The sequence below is a fragment of the Phyllostomus hastatus genome, unplaced genomic scaffold (assembly GCF_019186645.2).
Source record: "Phyllostomus hastatus isolate PE091 unplaced genomic scaffold, TTU_PhHast_1.1 phas_contig_40, whole genome shotgun sequence".
NCBI classification, from domain to species: Eukaryota; Metazoa; Chordata; class Mammalia; order Chiroptera; family Phyllostomidae; genus Phyllostomus; species Phyllostomus hastatus.
The window spans coordinates 24,213,741-24,232,621 of NW_025333872.1; the positions used below are offsets into that span (position 1 = coordinate 24,213,741).

An 18,881-nucleotide genomic window follows, 5' to 3' on the forward strand; every position below is an offset into this window, starting at 1 on the left:
ACATCTTAAAAGAAAACCCTATTACTGCAAGATAACTTTCAAATTAAAATGTAAACATGCCAGTCTATTGCCTTACCTTGTTTGGAATCCCAGTCGTAAAACAGAAACTCCTGGGGTCTAATGCTAACATCTTTCAAATTAGCATAATGGACTTTATATCATAGAGAACAAAGCTGCAGAAGTTTTTCCTTACTTCTGGCCATATAGAGATGTTAGGCACAGTTTATCACATTCATCTAATTCACTTTCTTATTTTAGATGCAGAAATGTAAGATATAAATAAATTTTCATAACAATAAATAAGAGGAGAATAGATAGATACTAAATCAGTAAGTCAAATAGAACTAAGAAAACAAATCAGGCCTTAATTGGTTTAATAAGCATTTCTAGAATCCACAGTCTAAGATGTGGTAGAGAATAATTTTTAAACAATTAGGAAATTAATTTAAGGGAAAAATATAGGGTCATAAATTATCAGAAGTGTTAAGGACTTTTTAAATTGCCTAATTGGATAAGTCCTGGGGTCTTCATCATTTTACGTTAAAATAAGAAACTTTTGACCTGGACTAATTGAAAGATTAGGAAATATTTCCTACTCATTTGGAGAACCTTAAATTCGTGTTACATATGTATTTATTTCACTTCTAATAATTATTCCAAGGTTTCTCCGGGAGTAACTAGGGTACCCAGAAAGAGGTTTGTACTGTACTTTGGGTACATGAGAAGCAAGATGATGGTACAGAAACAAACAGGAAGGTAGAGCAGAGCTACATTTAGAGGTAAATTGTATTAAGAAAATGTGGATACAAAAGAATAATGAAAATCTGTCAACAATAAAAAACACCCACATCTATGAAAATCTATCAATATGTGATGTCTTTATCTCCATCTTGACTCATTTTGGTGTTTGCATTTTCTGAAGCCATTTAAAGTTATTTAAGAAAATAGTCATAGGTTACTTGTTCATTTATTTAGCTGTTATGATCTTTATGGCAGAACATTTCTAGAAAAAATAAATATCTTATAGGACATAATTCTTTGACTCTACAAACTTGAATTATCTTGCATTTACTCAAGTCAGAGCATATGTCATACGTTTCTAAGATCTCTCTGAGCTCTCTGGCTCAGGCTAGGTTTAATTTATATTAATGTGAGCCCAGCAAATAAAGCATTGGTTCTGAAATTTTGGCATGTACCAGAATTACCTAAATGAGTTGTAAAATTACAGATTATTTGGTTTTACCTCTAGTTTCTGAATCAGTATGTCTGGGGTTGAGACTGAGAATTTCTATTTGTAATAATGTGTCAGGTGGTTCTGATGATTATGGTCTGCAGACTACTTTTTAAGGGTTAGTTCTATAGGCATAGTATAAATATCGCTAACATATGAAGTTTGAAAAAGATCCTACCAATTTAGATATTATTAGCTAATCTTGACTCCTATAGCTTTATGTATTTGGATATTAGATGAAATATCCATTATTAGTTAACATATATTATGTGATATAAATTGTATAAATTGAGCATAGACACATGCATACTTTCAAGGAAATAATCATGGGGCATAGTATAAATCAATGAAGACTATTATCCTCAATCTCAGTGCAAATTTTATATAATACTTTCACCATTTGAAAACTCACAGACATCTACATATAAAAGCAATTGTTTAAGATAACATATGTTTCCATATAAAATTGACTTACTGAAAAATCGCAACATCTTACATTGTCATTTGCAGCTAAATAGCCTTATCAGAAAAACTATATGAACTAGAGCAACATTTTCCCACAATAAATAGGAAAATTAATATAACAAAAGACAGGATAGACACATGATGGGGAGCTATGTTTCAAGATAAAAATCATTATTATGACTAATAATCTTCCTGAGCAGATATTAATGTTGCAATCATGGATATAAGCGAAGTTATAACTGGCACATCCAAGCCAATTTTTGCAATGAATAAAATGACAAGGCGCAAACATATGTTACAACCTTAGGTTTTATGAACCTGAAAATTTCTTTGTAAGTTGTTGCTCAAATTTTACTTTTTATTTTTGTTGAGACTGGACATATACACTTTTACTTATTTTTCTAAAAAATTGTTGCTATCTTGGCCTCCTCATTTTTCTCCAAACATTATTATATTAAACATAAGATGAGCCAAGGGAACAAAGTTATCTAAATAATAGGTTAACTTCAAAAAGACTGTAAGGAATTTAAATTGACATGGGATATTTCTAATTATATTTTTTATGATCCTTAAATTATTAATTTAGTTAATATTAACACTGTCCAAAGTAAACTGATATGGATTGAGAGAAATTAAGCAAGATAGGTTTACAGTACCATATACAAAAACACACACTCACATACACAAACATACACATTCTATACATTTGCAAAGAAAGTTTCAGTGAATTTAAGAATCAGGTTTCTAAAATCTCAAATGTTATAAACATACTGAAAATCACGAAGTGGCCACACCAATACACATCTTATCTCAGAGGGTCTTTGGTAACAAACTCTTCTGTGACATTGGCTTGCCTCCTTCAGGAGTTATCTACATTCCCTTGTCACTGAACAATGGCTAAACTTTGTAACTTTTATCCAACCATTGGATAAATGTGGCAAAAGACACACTATGAGACATCCAAAAATGGATAACAAAAGGCAGTACAGAATCCACCCAGTTCTCTTTCTCTCTCCCTCACTGTCTCCTTCTCCCTGTCTTGTTTTTGTCTCCAATATTTCAGCCTTTCTTATTGTGTTCTTCACATTATATAACCTTAATGATTTTTGTTTTGTTTAATTTCTGAGACAGATAAGTAACTCAATCATGTTTAAATAGGTATATATATATATATATATATATAATACATATATATCTATTATAGTATCAAATATATATGTGTATATATGGTGCCAAATATATATGTGTGTGTATATATATATACATAAATTTCTGTGTCTGAATGTATTTGATACTATGAAGTTAAGGTATACACAAGTTCACATAAAAATATTTTGGAAAATAGTGTTTTCCTTCATTCAATTACTATAATTTCCTTTATATCCTTAAAAGTGTTTTTGTGCTTTAAAAATAATGATTAAGAATATCAGTATTATTGCTTCAGCTATCTTTAAAAACTTTTTGTTAAATTCTGTTTCTGATTATTCTCTTCTAAGAGCAATATACACGTCATTATAGCTTCTGAAATTTCAATGTTTCTGTATTTTAATGGTATTTTTAATTGATTAAAATACTGTAATATTATAATATTTGAACTATTTTCAGTGTCACTTCATATTTTGCTTACAATGATTTTTCTGCATTTCATTTTTCCTCATCTTTAACTGAAAATTATATATTAAATTTGCTCTTTCCCATGATTTTTAAGAATAATTTACTTTAAATATGTTTTATACACCAAAATGCATAGTGCATCTATGCTTTCCTTGATCAAGGCAAGGAACTTAATTTCCTCTAAAATGTACTACCAAAGCTTATTTGTAATTCTTGTGTAGTATTTTAGATTTGCGTTTCTTAACTCACCTGTAAATTGATCATTACTACTTAAAATTAATTAGATTTATAATCACATTCTATTAGTTTTTGCTAATCACTTCTTTTTTGATAACTTGTTTCAGTTGATACATACTTTCAGTAACTCTTTCAGAAGAGATACACATTTATATTAGTATGCCTAGATATTTTTGTGCATTTCTTTCATTCTTGGAAGACATGTATTTTATTTTCCCTAACAACTGAAGCTGGTATTTTAATGTCTTTTGGAAACACTTTTGAATATAAAAAGCCTTTACTAATCTATTTTCATAGCTCATAAACAATTCTAAATTTTTTTAGTTATTTTTAATATTTTCTCATATAGTTCACATTTTCTGTTCTTTGTAATGTTAATTTTCATGTATACTTATTTTTATTTCCTTTGTGTCTTTTCAATTTACAGATTCATATCTTTCATAATTTAAGAGATTATGCAAATAATATCTATTATATTTTCCATCATTTTCTCACCATTTCCTGTGTTCTTTAAATCTGTAATGTTTATTAAATGTATAATTGAAATATTTTACTAAACTCACCCTACAGTTTATCTCACTGATACATTTTTACTTCAATATCTTATTTTTATTTTGATTTATATACTTTTCCAAATTTACATGTTCCTTATTCATATCTTTTTTCAATATAACCTCTTGTCCTTGGTTATGGATGTAATTATTTTCTCAGATTTGAGAAACTTAAACATACTTCTAAAAGTGTCTGTTACATTTTATGTTATAATTTCAGTTTCATCAAGAATGAATTCTTTAACTCATTGACTCTGTTGGAATTGTTATAAATTTGTCCCTGGGCTACAAAATTTTAACTTGAATATTTATATTTTTAGGTAGGCTTTCCCCGCCCTCTACCTCCACACCTTCTCTGTTCTCAGAGATGTTCTTGTCCTTCCCTTCTCTCTGCCCTTCCTCTAAAGTCTAATGAAGAAAAGCATTCATACATTGGTAATTTAAACATAATGCCTTATAAGGATATTTCATATTTACACCTCAAGCCAGTGCTCTGTTATCCCATCTTGTGGGAACATGTATGATTCAGCCTGTCACTTTTAAGAAATCAGCTATTTGTTATGAACAACAGTTTTACATAAATCTTTGCAAATTCTTGGTCTATGCAGGGAAACTTGGTCTAATCCTCAGCCACATAGATGTATTAAATTCTCATTTTCTTTCACAGGAGCTCAGCTTTCAGAAATTGTTGTCTTATTTCTATCCTAATTTTTATCACCATAGCCTAATTTGTCCTTTTATTTCATGTAAGGTCCTCAGAGAAAGTTTTCTCTTTTTTTTTACAAGTACTATTACATTTGGATATCTCCATAAATAATTCACTCTAATATCATGACTCAAATTACATATATATGTATGCCATTTTTTAAGAATCATAATTTTTACTTTTTATTGGGGGTGCAGGGTATAGATATTATACAAAGAAAGAGATTGTCCTCTTTACTCATTTTTCTATGTCCTTATTTCAGTGTTAAGTATGTTATAGAATGATATAAACACTGTTTGGTGACTTTAACCAAAACATGTGATGCTGTTATATGCATTTTTCAAGGCTGTCAGAATTCCAAATTAATTCTGGTAATAAGCCTCTTAGTTTGATCTGACTCTACTTCAGAAGTTAGACTCGTTTCACCATATACATAGGATTATTAAAAACTTTCTCAATATTTCAAGATTTACATGGTAGTTTGAGAACTGGCAATATCCCAATATAATATATCATCTTACCTGTAGACTCACCATGTGTATGGTTTTTAACAAAAGCTATTCTAATGAGATTCACTACTTAATAGTGAAGTGTATCTGTTGCTCCTAGAAAAATATGTTATTTAACAAATAATAAATAAACATACCATTTAGACTGCTACATATGTTTTCATATATGTTTCATGTTGCTACATCAATCATCATTCTTTTATATTTTAAATCAATCAGTGGTTAATATTAGTGTACATATATAGTTATATATCTATAAATTAGTATATATTTTAACATGTGTAGTATATATATATATATCTATATCTATATCATCTATGCCTATATCATCTATATCTCCATCTATCTATATATGTATCACAAACTTTCTCTTACCTGAATTCTGCCCCTCCTGTATTCCTTTTAACACAAGGTCATGTGACCAGATCTGTGTCAAAACTATTTGATGCAATAGTCTAATCACACATTTTTGGGAAAACTGCCAACCTGAGAAGAAAGGAGAACTTTGACTTCCAGTCAAGAGTGCAGCATAGCTAAACACAGCTCATCTTCTCACATGACCACATCAAAATTATAACTAAATTATAGAACAACCATCACTCACAACTGTCAGAAATCAAGTTGAATGGAAGTCTGAGAACTACGGAATTAAAGAAATCACATCCATCCAGACTAGTAGGAGGGATGAAAATGTGAAATGTACTGGTTCCACATGTGGTGGATAAAAATTAAAGAGGAATATTTTTGGAGTGAGGAGTCTCAGCCCCACACCAAGCCCCCCAAATCAGGATTCTGGCGTCAGAAAGATAAGTCCCCATAATTCTGGCTGCAAAAACCAATGAAGACTGAGTCAGGGGAAGAAACTCCAAGCAGTTTCTCGTAAAGAACCCCTGCACAGACTTACTCAAACTAACTCCCTGTGAGCTCCAAAAACCGGGTAGCAGTTTGAAAGGCACCAGTGGCACACAGGGAGGAACTGAAATGCCTGGCATCAAGAGAAAAGCTGGATGACAGCTTTCTCCCAGACAGAAAGGCAGGCAGAGGCCATTGTCCCTTTTCAGAGCCCTCTAACTCCACAGTCACAGAGCCAGCAAGCAGGAGCCATACCTGAGACTCTACCAACTTGGCTAACACTATTTGCTCTACCCTGGAGATCACCACCCAACTTACAGTTGTTAACAGAGGCTTTGCCATATGAATGATTGGTCTTGGCTCCTGCTTCACAACTTCCTAAGTCCTTTCAAACAAGGAGCAGCCAGCCTCACTGATCCCGCAGCACTCTTACTACTTGCTACAGCACTAGCAGTAGCCAGCCTAGATTCAAAGCTTGCTTTCTCTGGGAATCTCCAAGCCCAGTACAAGTAGCAGCTATTTCAGGTTGCTTTATAGCTAAGACAAAATGGTCCCAGGAAAATCACAGGTGGGGGCTGACCTTGGCTTAAAACATCTGGGAAACTCCAGGGCCTATGCACCCAGGAGTCAATTACAGAACAAATTGGACTACCACCGCCCTGCCCCTGCACAGCTGATCTTCCATGGCAGTGGACGCTGGTGGTCAGTGGTCATAGCCAATCGTTGCAGCTGAATGACCAGGGTAAATCTCTCCCATTGACCTATCAATAACAATGAAGGCTCAACTACAAGAGGAGGGTATATTCAGCCCACATGAAGAGTGCACCTTGAGAACCCAGCTTGGGTGATAGAGGAGGCTGTGCCACTGGATCCTATAGAAGGACAATTACTACATTAGAGCACACTACCAAGACAGGGAGTCATGGCAGCTCTATCCTAATACAAAGAAACAAACACAAGGAGGCTGCCAAAATGAGGAGACAAGCAAATGTAGCCCAAATGAAATAACATATCAAAACTCCAGAAAAATGAACTAAACAAAATGGAGATAAGCAATATATCAGGTGAAAAGTTCAAAACACTATGTTATAAAGATGTTAAAGGAACTTAGTGAGGACCTCAACAGCATAAAAAAGATCCAATCAGAAATGAAGGATACACTAATTGAAATAAAGAATAATTTACAGGGAAACAATAGTGCAGTTGATGAAGCCAAGAACTGAATCAATGATTTGGAACATAAGAAAGTCAAAAACAACCATACAGAAGAACAAGACCATAAGGAGGAGGTAGTGTTCTCTCCTGGGTGTGAAGCCAGCTTCTGATGTTGCTTTTGCAACTGCCAATAGCCATTGATGATTGTTCTTCTCTTCCTTTGGAAGAGTAAGTGAGAGTGAACAAAGTCTGAGTGGACGGAAAAAAAAAGATAAAAAAAGAACGAGTTAAAAAAAATAATCCAAATAAACAAGGATAGTGTAAACAGCCTGTGGGACAAATTCAAGCATTCCAACATTTGCATCGTATGGATGCCAGAAGGAGAAGAAAAAGAGTGAGAAATTAGAAATCTGTTTGAAGAAATATTGAAAGAAAATTTCCCTAATTTGGTGAAGGAAATAGACATGCAAGCCTGAGAAGCACAGAGTCCCAAACAAGGTGGATGCAAAGAGGCCCACTCCAAGACATGTCATAATTAAAATTCCAAAGCTTAAAGACAAAAAGAGAATCCTAAAAGTGTCAAAAGAGAAGATGTTAGTTACCTATAGTAGAGTTCCCATAAGACTATCAGCTGATTTCTTAAAAGAAACTTTACAAGTTAGAAGGGACTGACAAGAAGTATTCAAAGTCATAGAAAGCAGGAACCTACAGCTAAGTTTGCTCTACCCAGCAAAGATATCATTTAGAATCAAAGGGCAATAAAGAGCTTCCCAGACAAGAAACAATTTAGAGTTCATCATCACCAAACCATTATCATATGAAGTGTGGAAGAGACTTATTTAAGAAAAAGAAGATCAAAGCTATGAACAATAAAGTGACAAAAAATAAATCTCTATAAACAATTGAATCTAAAAAACATGGAAAAAAACACAAAGTAAGCAATAAGCAATAAGAAGAACAGAGATAGAATCATCAATACAGAGAGCATTTCGATGATTGCCAGATGGGATGGGGTATAGGGAAATGAATGAGAGGTGACAGGATTAAGAAGCACAAATTGATAGTTATAGAATGGCCATGGGGATATAAAGTAGGGTGTAGGAAATGAGGTAGCCAAAGAACTTATATTCACGATCCAAAGACATGGACAATGGTGTGGGGATTGACTGAGTGATGTGGGATGTTGGATGGAGGGGTCAAAGAGAGAAAAATTGGGACCACTGTAATAGCATAATCAATAAAATATAATTTAAAAATAGAAGAAAGGAGAACCTTAACAGAAAAAAAAATTAAGTGTTCTGAAGCAAAGAGAATATTTGATAAGTCTACAAGAAAATCTTTTGTAATGCTGCTATGAGCAGTTGGAGTATTAATCAAAGCTAAGTATTAATTCTTTTTCTCTTACCTCTTCATCTGGAACTTTGATTTAGGTTATTTTGTTTGTTTGTTTTACATAATGTCATATTCACAAACCTTATAAAAATTAATTATTTCTTTTTAACCTGTCTTGTCAAGAAATAGAATTTCAACACTATAACTTTCCTACCTGCCATTACTATGAATAAAGACTACAAAAATTTGAAAGTAAAACATCAGAAAAATTACTTTAAAATGTACATAGCTTAAATGAGGACTAATTAAAACAATCTGTGGATGGATACCAGCCAGCAGTGTCCATCTCAGCTGTGGATGCTTGTCAAAACATGCTAAAAACATACACAGAGACAACCAGGTCCTGTGGGGGAATAGGAACAGCAGGGCCACTCCTAACATGGGGAGTGTGCTGCTTGGCCACTCTCCCTGGTGGGATGAGCATCCCATTCCCCCTCCAGAAAGGCTTTTTATTGGTTTCATTCGAATAAGAATTCAGGTAAAAGCTCATTACTCATTGCTAGGAAGTAAGGATCAAACAATAGATAATAAGGAAGTCTGAGGGCCTATTTTGAGTCAGGGTTAAAGAGCTATAAAACTTTGAGGAACAAACTTACTTCTCCCTTGGACCCTTCTCATTCAACTGAGAGCATTCTAAACAAAGCAGGTTTCACAGGATCTTACATATTCTTTCTTAGGCCTGATCACCCGGGGAACCCGCCCTTTTCAGCACAGAGTTGCACCACCCTGTCATTGTTTCAGGCTTAGGTGGAGCAAGGGAACTAAGGCAACCAAGAGATAAGGAGATTTTCTCCCAGCCGATGAGGACTCAGCCTAAGTCAAAGCCGAGGAGCGAGGTTCCATCACCCTCTTTTGCTGTAGCCCCCAAAGTCCTTTCTTGGGAGCCTCCCACGTGATCATGCCTGTTCTAGATCATTCCCCTCTTGGGGAATCTTACCCGTCATGGCTAACTGACCAAGCATTGGGATTCAGTTATGAATGAAGCAGCAGAAGCAGCACTCCTGCCAGGGAGATAAGCTTTTGTCTCCTTGCTGGCTTATGGTCCAAGGCCACTCCCTCAGCCTTAGCCTTGGCGGGGGGGTTACAGCTTCTGATACCAGGCAGGGCAGTTCCCAACACAATCTATCTTTATTCAGAGGTGTAATTTTCTTAGACACCTGAAATTTAATGTGGTGTACTTATAATTTGTTCACCTGAAACTATTTATTTATTTATTATTTATTTTTTATCAGTATAGAAGTCTTTGATTTTTTCCACACTTATCATGCCATGAATTCTTAAGGAATGGGTTCTAACACCTCAGGCTCCTTTCCATTGGTTCTCACAAAGCATGCTTGTCTGGGTGGAACAGGCTGACGCTTCAGCTCAACCCAGGTACCTTTCTCTTTGGCTTCCTTCTTTTTCTGATCATTTTCCTTCACATGTTCCACGGAGATATCTTGGCTCTTAGAATGCTTAATATGTTCAATTTGTATATTAATTCTCTTGGCAGGAATCTTGCTTTGAACTTGTTTGTTTACAACAATATCCATCACATGCTGGGTGACATTGTAGACTTTTCCAGTTTTGCTATGGTAACATTTGTGGGGCTCTCCTTTCTGAACAGTGCCCATTCCTTTGATATCTATAGTATCACCTTTCTTGTAAATTCACATGTATGTAGTCAAAGGAACAACTCCATGTTTTCTAAATGGCCTAGAGAACATACAATGGGCACCTCTCCTCTTTCCTTTTGTGTTAGTCATTTTGGTGAATTACTGGAAGACGGCAGTTCCAGCCAAAAAGAAAGAATTTTTAGTATATAGTATTTTGTCTGAAAACAGCAACCCCTGAAAAAAAAACAATTTATTTATATTTTATAAAGCTTTAATTGCATAAATTTGAGTAAATTAATGCACCTAAAGATTTGCCTCAATATGTGGAGACCCAATGCACTGTCATATCACAGAAACAGACTATACTTATCCTTATTCTCATATCCTCTACCAAAATGCATCGCGCCACATCTACTTGGGCACACACACAAGCATCCTGGAGACCTCTTAGAAGACCTTGTCTTTTATCTCCTATGGCTAGTCAATTATTAGATCATATATTCTTCTCTCCTAAGATTTTAAAATCATCCTTTCTTTTCTTTTTCCCTCAGTTTGTAATAATTTCCTGAATGTGGTGCATTTTAAAATTTCTTCTTCTTCACATTCATCAATCCCATTAATCACAAGTCATGTTTGAAACATTTTCAAATCTGATAATATCATTTACTCAATTAAACTGTTTGAACTGCTCTTCTAATTTCTTCATGATAAAATTAACCTCCATGTTAAGTTTATTCATGATTTTGCCCCAATGAACTCTCTAGCTTCATTTCATACTTATGTAATGCACTTTTTATAGTGCTTACTATGTATCAGGCACTATTTTAAATGCTTTACAAATATCTGCCCTATAAGTAGTTATTGCTGTATCTACCATTTAACCACTGAGGAAGCTGAGGTACAGAGCAGTAGTGTATCTTAGCCATAGTCACACAGTTACTAAGTGACAGAGCCAGCATTTAAATACAGGGTATCTGGCTTTAGAACTTTGCATTTGATGATCTTTATTCTGCCTTTCTGTTCTTTCTGCTTCTACTGGAAAATCATAGTTGTATTTTTTTATTTTTTAAGATTTTATTTATTTATAGGGAGAGGAGAAGGGAGAGAGATAAACACCAATATGTGAGGGAAACATCATTTGGTGGGCTCCCAACTAGGAACCCAGGCATGCGCCCTGACTGGGAACCAAACAGGCAACCTTTTGGTTTGCAGGACAATGCTCAGTCCACTGAGCCACACAGCCAGGGCTAGCTGTCTTTTTTAGATATAAATTGGGTAATTCATATCTCCTTATAGATTGATGCCTTCAAATAAACTATGCTTTATCTTTGGAATATGTGTGTGTGTGTTTCCCTCTACATTTTCCCCCCTCATGTTATAAAACAAACACATAGAGTAATTCTCTGAGACTTTAAACCTAAAATGTTTTTTTTTGGTTCATTTTTTCCCCTGCCTTTTCACAATCCATATTATACCCAGTGCATACATTTTTAGCCTAAAAAATAACTTTCATACTATCACTTTTTCTTTATTTCCATAGATATTAGTATAGTTCTAGCCATACTTTCTTATGATTGGTATCAAAAAAGAAAAGATGTTGCAAACCAATTAGAAAAATTGAAAGAAAAATTGAATTTATCAAAGGGGATAATTCACACTACAGTTGGAGTAAAGAAAAAGCATGTGAATACAGGATGAAGATACTTCCATTCTTTTCTTTAATGAGAGGAGAGAATAGTTACTAGAACCAGAAAGCAGGGACCTGGGAGAAGGCCTCTTTCCCCGAAGCTGTGTCATTTAGTGGAGAGATGATTCCAAGCTAAGGTCATCCTATAGAGAGTGATCTTACAGAAATAAACACCCTGATAGCAACTTCTTTTCTCCCCACAAATTTCTCCTAGGGCTCTCACGGATGGACTCCACCTGGAATCTATAAGGCAAGAAGACTCATTAATTAGTCCATATAGGTCAAGCTTCAGAGGTAGAGAATAGAATGGAAAGTGTAAAGGGTGAAACTGGAGGGGCAAGATGAAGACTACCTGCACACATCCTTCATGTTAGAGAATGACATTCCTCAATTCTAGGACCTCATTGAGATGTAAGCTTCAAAATAGATCCCTTTAAATTAATGATTAAAATGCTTAGATCTGTATAAGATTGATTATTTAAGCAAAGTTGAATGTTTGAAAAATTAATGTGAATAATTTTGAGTTTTGTGGTTGTCAAAATAATCTAAAATCTAGGACCAGGCACAGAGCTGAAACTTATACAAAATGATTGGCTGTTTTCTTGACCAATTTAATACATTTTTTTTCTATTTTTTATTTGCATTCCACAGTTAGGAAATATAAGTTTATTGATCTTTACTTTCATTACATTCTTATCTGCATATTAGAGAATATGAATACCCACTAATACTGATGTTTTTGTGTCAATCACTGAAGAAATTGTAATGAACAAATTTGTTCTTTTGATAAGATACACAAAATAACTACTTGATTATTTTTAGCAGCCTATTTTTATGGATGCCATTTGACTAGTTATATGTGATTAAAATAACCAAAGGGAGATTAGTAGTGGCATTTTGTCAATTAAAACCAATCAAATGAAAGGAAAGATTTGAGGACAGAAATTATATTTAGTAATTACTGATTTCTTTTCTGTTTCCTTATGTAATATATTTTCAAATATTTGTTGTTAGTGCACACAACTTCCTTGTTCTAGTTATAAGTACTATAGTTACAAGTCTGTATAAATTCTACAGACTTGTAATTCCTGTGCTCTTCCTTTGGATTATTAAAAATAACTGTGTGACTACTAATTAGTACTTCTTATTCCTGTCACCTTTTTTATCCCAGCCCTGGCACCCCTCTCCTCTGGCCTCCATACATTTGTTCTCTGTATCTATAAATCTATTTCTATTTTGTTTGTTTATTTTGATTTTTAGATTCCATTTATAAATGATACCATGACATCTGTCTTATGGCTGATTTCACTTAGCTTAATAGCCTCTAGGTCCATCCATGGGGATGTAAGGTAAAACATAGGGAATGTAGTTAACAATACTGTAATAGCTATCAAGGAAGCCAGATGGGCATTTGAATTATCAGAGGGAACATTTTGTAACTTATAAGAATGTTCATCATATATGGTCAAGTGCTTCATACTTGAAATTAATGCAGAAACATGTTGAATACAAATTGTAATTAAAAATAAAATTAAAAATAAATTAAAAAATTGACTATGTACGCCAGTGGAGAAAAATATAAGGATGCTGCTATGAAGCATTTCTAATAATACACAGTATGACATCATTGATATAAGTTACAAGGATATTTCTTTTTGGCATTATGGTATATAAGTATCCTGAACTACTAATTTTATATGCAAAAAACAAAATATGCTGCATAAAATTATATATGCCTATCTGAGCTGGCAAATCTAATAGATCCTCAGAACCTAAATGCAAAGGAAAAGAGCTAATCTTGAGAGGTAGAAAGCAGTCGGGCTGATTTTGCTTCAGAGCAGGTTCCATTTCCTGCTGACTTCAGTGTCTGTTTCATCTGCCACATGAAAGATGAAACAGACACAAGAATAGGAGAAAAACTCAGGAATTTCACCCTAAGAGTCTAAAAGGAGTGTGCGTAAAATGCTTTTACTCTTAGTGAATATGTAGACTAGAAATAGACCTACTCCTGAAAAGGTGAAATTAAGAAAATTACCTGACTTGATTTTGGCTCTGTGAAGAAGAAAAAACATTATCCTTTGAGAAATTGCAAACTCAAACAAAATCTCTGGAATTTTGCAGCTCTAATTCACACAATTTGGTCTGAGAAAACTTGGCAAAAACACAGTAAATGCTGTCCTGTGTTGTGGAACCCATCATCCACAGCATAAGCTATTACAAATGGAAATCATGATCCAGGTAGGCCTTCTTCCCCCGCAAAAACAATAAAACTCCCAATCAAGAGTAACCAAATGCAGAGAAAATATAGCATCACGAGTAACAGAACAGAATAATAGAGAATGGCAAAGATACACATACTGACATTCTTAAACACTAACTAAAGTAATTGTGTTCAATATTTTTGAAAAAGCAAAAGATAGATGTTAAGATATGTGTCAGAAACAAGAGGTATAAAAATAAGCATGCTGATCCAAAAAAGCTATTAAAGAGATCATGCAGAAATAAAAATAAGGAACATAATGATTGAAAAAATATTAAAGAGACTATTTAAACAATGGAAGGAAGCTTTAATGAGTTAGAAACATATGTGATGATTATATAGAATGCAGTAAGAGACAGGCAGTGCTGGGTTTGGTCACACAGCCTCTGAACTCCAGAAGTACCTTCAGTGTGTGAAGTGACCCCTGAAGAGATAGGGCAGAAAAAGAAGCTTAAGAAGTAGAAAAGATAGAGGCTGTTCTGATATATACCCAATAAAAAGTAAGGAACAGAATAAGAAGAGATGATAACTTAAAATGGGCCAAAATCAAGAAAAGATACACAAATTCATTTGTTGCTTAAGAACGGGATACATTCTGAGGAATGTGTCGTTAGGTGATTTTGTCATTGTGTAAACCACATGGAGTGCACTCACACAGACACAGATGGGATAGCCTGCTACACACACAGGCTGTGTGATACACCCTGTGGCTCCTGCATTACAAGCCTATACAGCATGTTACTGTACTGAATACTGTAGGCAATTGTAATACTGTGTTAAGTATTTGTGTATCTAAGCATATCTAAACATAGCAAAGGAAAATATGGTAAAACTCTGGACTAGAAAGTAAAAACTGGAACACCTGTATAAGGCACTTACTTTGAATAAAACTTACAAAATTAGAGTTGCCCTTAGTCAATGAATGAGTGGTGAGTAAACGTGAAGGCCAAGAACATTGCTGTATACTACTATAGACATTATAAATGCTGTACACTTAGGCTGTACTGAATTATTAAATATTTATTTTTCAATAACAGATTAATCTTCACTTACATTTTTTAGTTTATAAAATTTTTAATTTTTTAACTTTTGGATTCGTAATAACACTTAGAATACAAACACACTGAACAGCTGTACAAACATATTTTTTATATCTTTATTCTATAAGTTTTTCTTTCATTTTATTTGTTTTAACTTTTTAAACATTTTTGTTATAAACTAAGATATAAACATATACACTAGCCTGCTTCTACAAAGGGCCGGGACCATCCATATCACTGACTTCCACCTCCACATCTTGTCCCATTGGAGCATCTTCAGGGGCAACACCATGCATGGAGTTGTCTCTCCTTTGATAGCAATGCCTTCTTCTGGAGCACTTCTTGAAGGACTTGCCTAAGGCTCTTCCTGAGGAGGTGTCACTCTTTTCAGAAATATGGCCATGCTGGTTTCCTTGGTTTATTTCTTTCATCATAGAGTTGCTTGTAAGCAGATACTATACCATAAACATTCCTCTTTATTAATAATAACTTTTTGGTGTTGGAGTCTGCTTTCAAACTTTTTAAGGAGCTTTTTGAGGTCTGCAGAATCTTCTGCTAAACCCTTCAATGTGAATTTCCTCAAGGGTTTGTCTTTTTCTTCTGTAGTTTCTTTTGTTCTTGCCTCTTCCTTGGCCATCCATTCCTGTTCCAGATCCAACAAGTTTTTGTTAGTCAATTCTTTATGAACAACATGTAAGAGCTCCTCAATTTTTTTCTTCATTTACACCCAAGTTAAAATTGTTTGCTGTCTCATCTGAAACCTTGTTGACTTTTCAAACTCTTATTCCTTGGAAAAACCCTGAAGTCATGGGTAACCTTCCAGTGTGTCTTCTTCCAGATGCATTCATACACTCTGGTGATAATACCTCAAACCCAAACAAGGTTTCTGATGTAGTCTTAGGTGTTGTGATCCTTCCAGAATTGCATCAGTATCTACTCAGTGTCTTCTTCAGTTGCAGTGATACCCTGGGTATTTGTCTTCCTGAGATAGTAGGTCTTAAAAGCTGCTATAACAGTGTTGCATTGGTTGGATCAAAGAGGTGGCATTCAGAGGGGGAAACATTACTTTGATACTGAGATTAAGATCACCAAATAAAAGAAAGATTCCCTGGAGCATTATTAACAATAAGCAAAAATTGAAGGGTAGTTTTTCTTCAAACAGTACTTCTCTATTTCATTGGCACAGCAATTCAGGAAGGTACCTTGGATTAGGAGCTGGGTCATCCTTGACCTCCTACTCCTCCTGTAGCACATTAACAGTGTATGCTCATTGCCATGCAGGAAGGCCCCAGGGTTTTCACTGTGTCAGATTACTAGGGTTTCAATTTGGACCCTGCGATGTTGTCCCCAAGCAACACTGTTATCCTGTCCTAAAAGTCTTGAAAACTGGCATTGACCTGGCATCTTTAGGGATGAAATTCCTTTCAGGCATTTGTTTGCAGAATAGAAAGGTTTCACCCATATGGATTATTTGCTCTGGCAGGCAATTTTCCTCTATAATCAGCTCATCTAGAGTTTTCCAAAATTTTTCAGCTACCTTCACATCATTACTCAAACTCCACTACTCACTTTCTGCTTATGTAATGAATAATTATTCTTGAATCTTTTAGGTACCCAGAACTAGCAATATGTACAATATCATAGTAGGGTCCAGCCTTTTCTTTCAACATCACAAATAAACCTTTTACTTTGGCCATAATCATGGTGCTGAGAGAGATATACTTCTGTGTCTGACCTTCATTCCAGGTCATTAGAAGTTTTCCAGTCTGATAGGGGCCCTTCTTGAATCTTTTGTTAGACTCATTGTCTTCGATGAAGCACATCCTTTAATAGCTTCCTTCACTTTGTTTGTCTTCAAGATTGTAGCTATGGTGGAATGGGGTGTGCCTGACTAGAGAGCAATGACTATCACTAATTTTCTACCTTTGTAGGCCTTATTCACATCCAGTTTTATTTCCATGTCAGTCACTTGACGTGGCCTCTTATTGGCAACATTAGCAGTGGATTTTATATGCTCAGGGACCATCATGAACAAGGCAACACAAAATTAATTCAAGCACAAGAGGAAATGATGCAATCAAGAGACATGGTAAACAAGAAAAGTGTGAGGCTACAGTCAGTATAACATGGCATAGTGTTTTACAGAAAATTTTTTTATAATTAGAAAAAGTATAATCTAAAATAACAATAAGAAGTATAGTATAGTGAATACATAAAGGAATGACATAGTCATTTATTATCATTATCAAGTATTATGCACTGTACATAATTGTATGTGCTATGCTCTTATACAACTGGCAGTGCTGTAATTGTGCTCACACCAGCATCACCATAACGTGTGATTAAAGTGTCGTTCTGACATTACTAAGTGATAAGAATTATTTTTAACTCCATTATAATCTTATGGGACTATCATCCTATATATGATCTTGGGTAATTTGGAAAACAATTAGGAAAACTTAAATTCTGGCTAAAGAGAATATTATATTAAGAATAAAGTTATATTTTCTCTGCATGTGTTCTCTTAGTGTAAGGAAGATGAAAAATGAAGATGGTTTATGTAAATGAATTGCTTTATAGGAGATAGAGAAATAATCATTTAACATATCTTGGAATTAATCTGATGGAACAAACCAAGTCATTTATTGTTTCTCAATTTGAGGGTTTTTAATATCAGAGATAAACTAATAGAAATATATGACATATTAATATTAAAATCTGTATTAGAGATAATTTATACATCACTTAAAAATTTTAACATGTATACTAAACAAAAATATGATTAGAAAGCAATAATGAGATGAATGAGTTTCTTTGCCTATATATTATTATTTAATTTAACATTTGACCATAGTGCCTGTACTTGAAATGCCTCTGTGGAAAAATATTTAAGTATCAATTGGCATTGATCCCAAAATAAAAAAAATTATAAGTTCATGTAAAAAGAAGAATAATGGCTACTCAAAGATATCCCCATTCTTAACCCCATAACTTGTAAATATGTTAGATTAAAGGACAAAGTGGAGTTAAGGTTACAGCTGCTATTAAGGTTACTTTTGCTAATCAGCTGAATTTATGATAGGGAGTTTATCCTGGTTTATGTGAGTAGCTTCATCGTAATTGCAAGGGTCCTTAAAAGTAGGAGAGGGAAGCGAATAAAACAAAGAGGAGATGTGATAATAAAAGGAAGGTTATCATGATGCAGTTTGAACAGAATTTGAGCTGCCATTGCTGGCTTTGTTCAGGGAAGAAGGAGGCCCTGAGTCAAAACCTGCCAGCACCCTTTAGGATCTGGAAAAGGCAAGAAAGTGAATTCTCCCCTAGAGCTGCCAGAAAAGAATGCCTCTGTGCCAATACCTTGATTTTAGCCCTGAGACTTCTGGCTTCCAGATCAGTAAAATAATAAATTTGTGTTGTTTTAAGCTGTTATGTTTGTGATATTTGTTGCAACAATAGTATAGTAAACACAATTCTTAACAAAGAAGTCAGATAATGTGTTGTTTTCTTCTATTCTAGCAACAGGAAGGCTAACAAGAATGTCTAAATTATTAAAGTCCACCAAACTTTATGAAACCACTGCTGTGTAT

At 34.3% G+C, this 18,881-nt stretch overlaps 2 pseudogenes; one reads left to right on the forward strand and one right to left on the reverse strand.

Annotated features, from left to right (window-relative positions):
* The first annotated feature begins 7,392 nt into the window (after positions 1–7,392).
* On the forward strand, positions 7,393–7,578 carry LOC123822360 (annotated as a pseudogene).
* A 2,396-nt stretch (positions 7,579–9,974) lies between these two features.
* Positions 9,975–10,460, reverse strand: LOC123822018 (annotated as a pseudogene).
* Between the last annotated feature and the right edge of the window lie 8,421 nt (positions 10,461–18,881).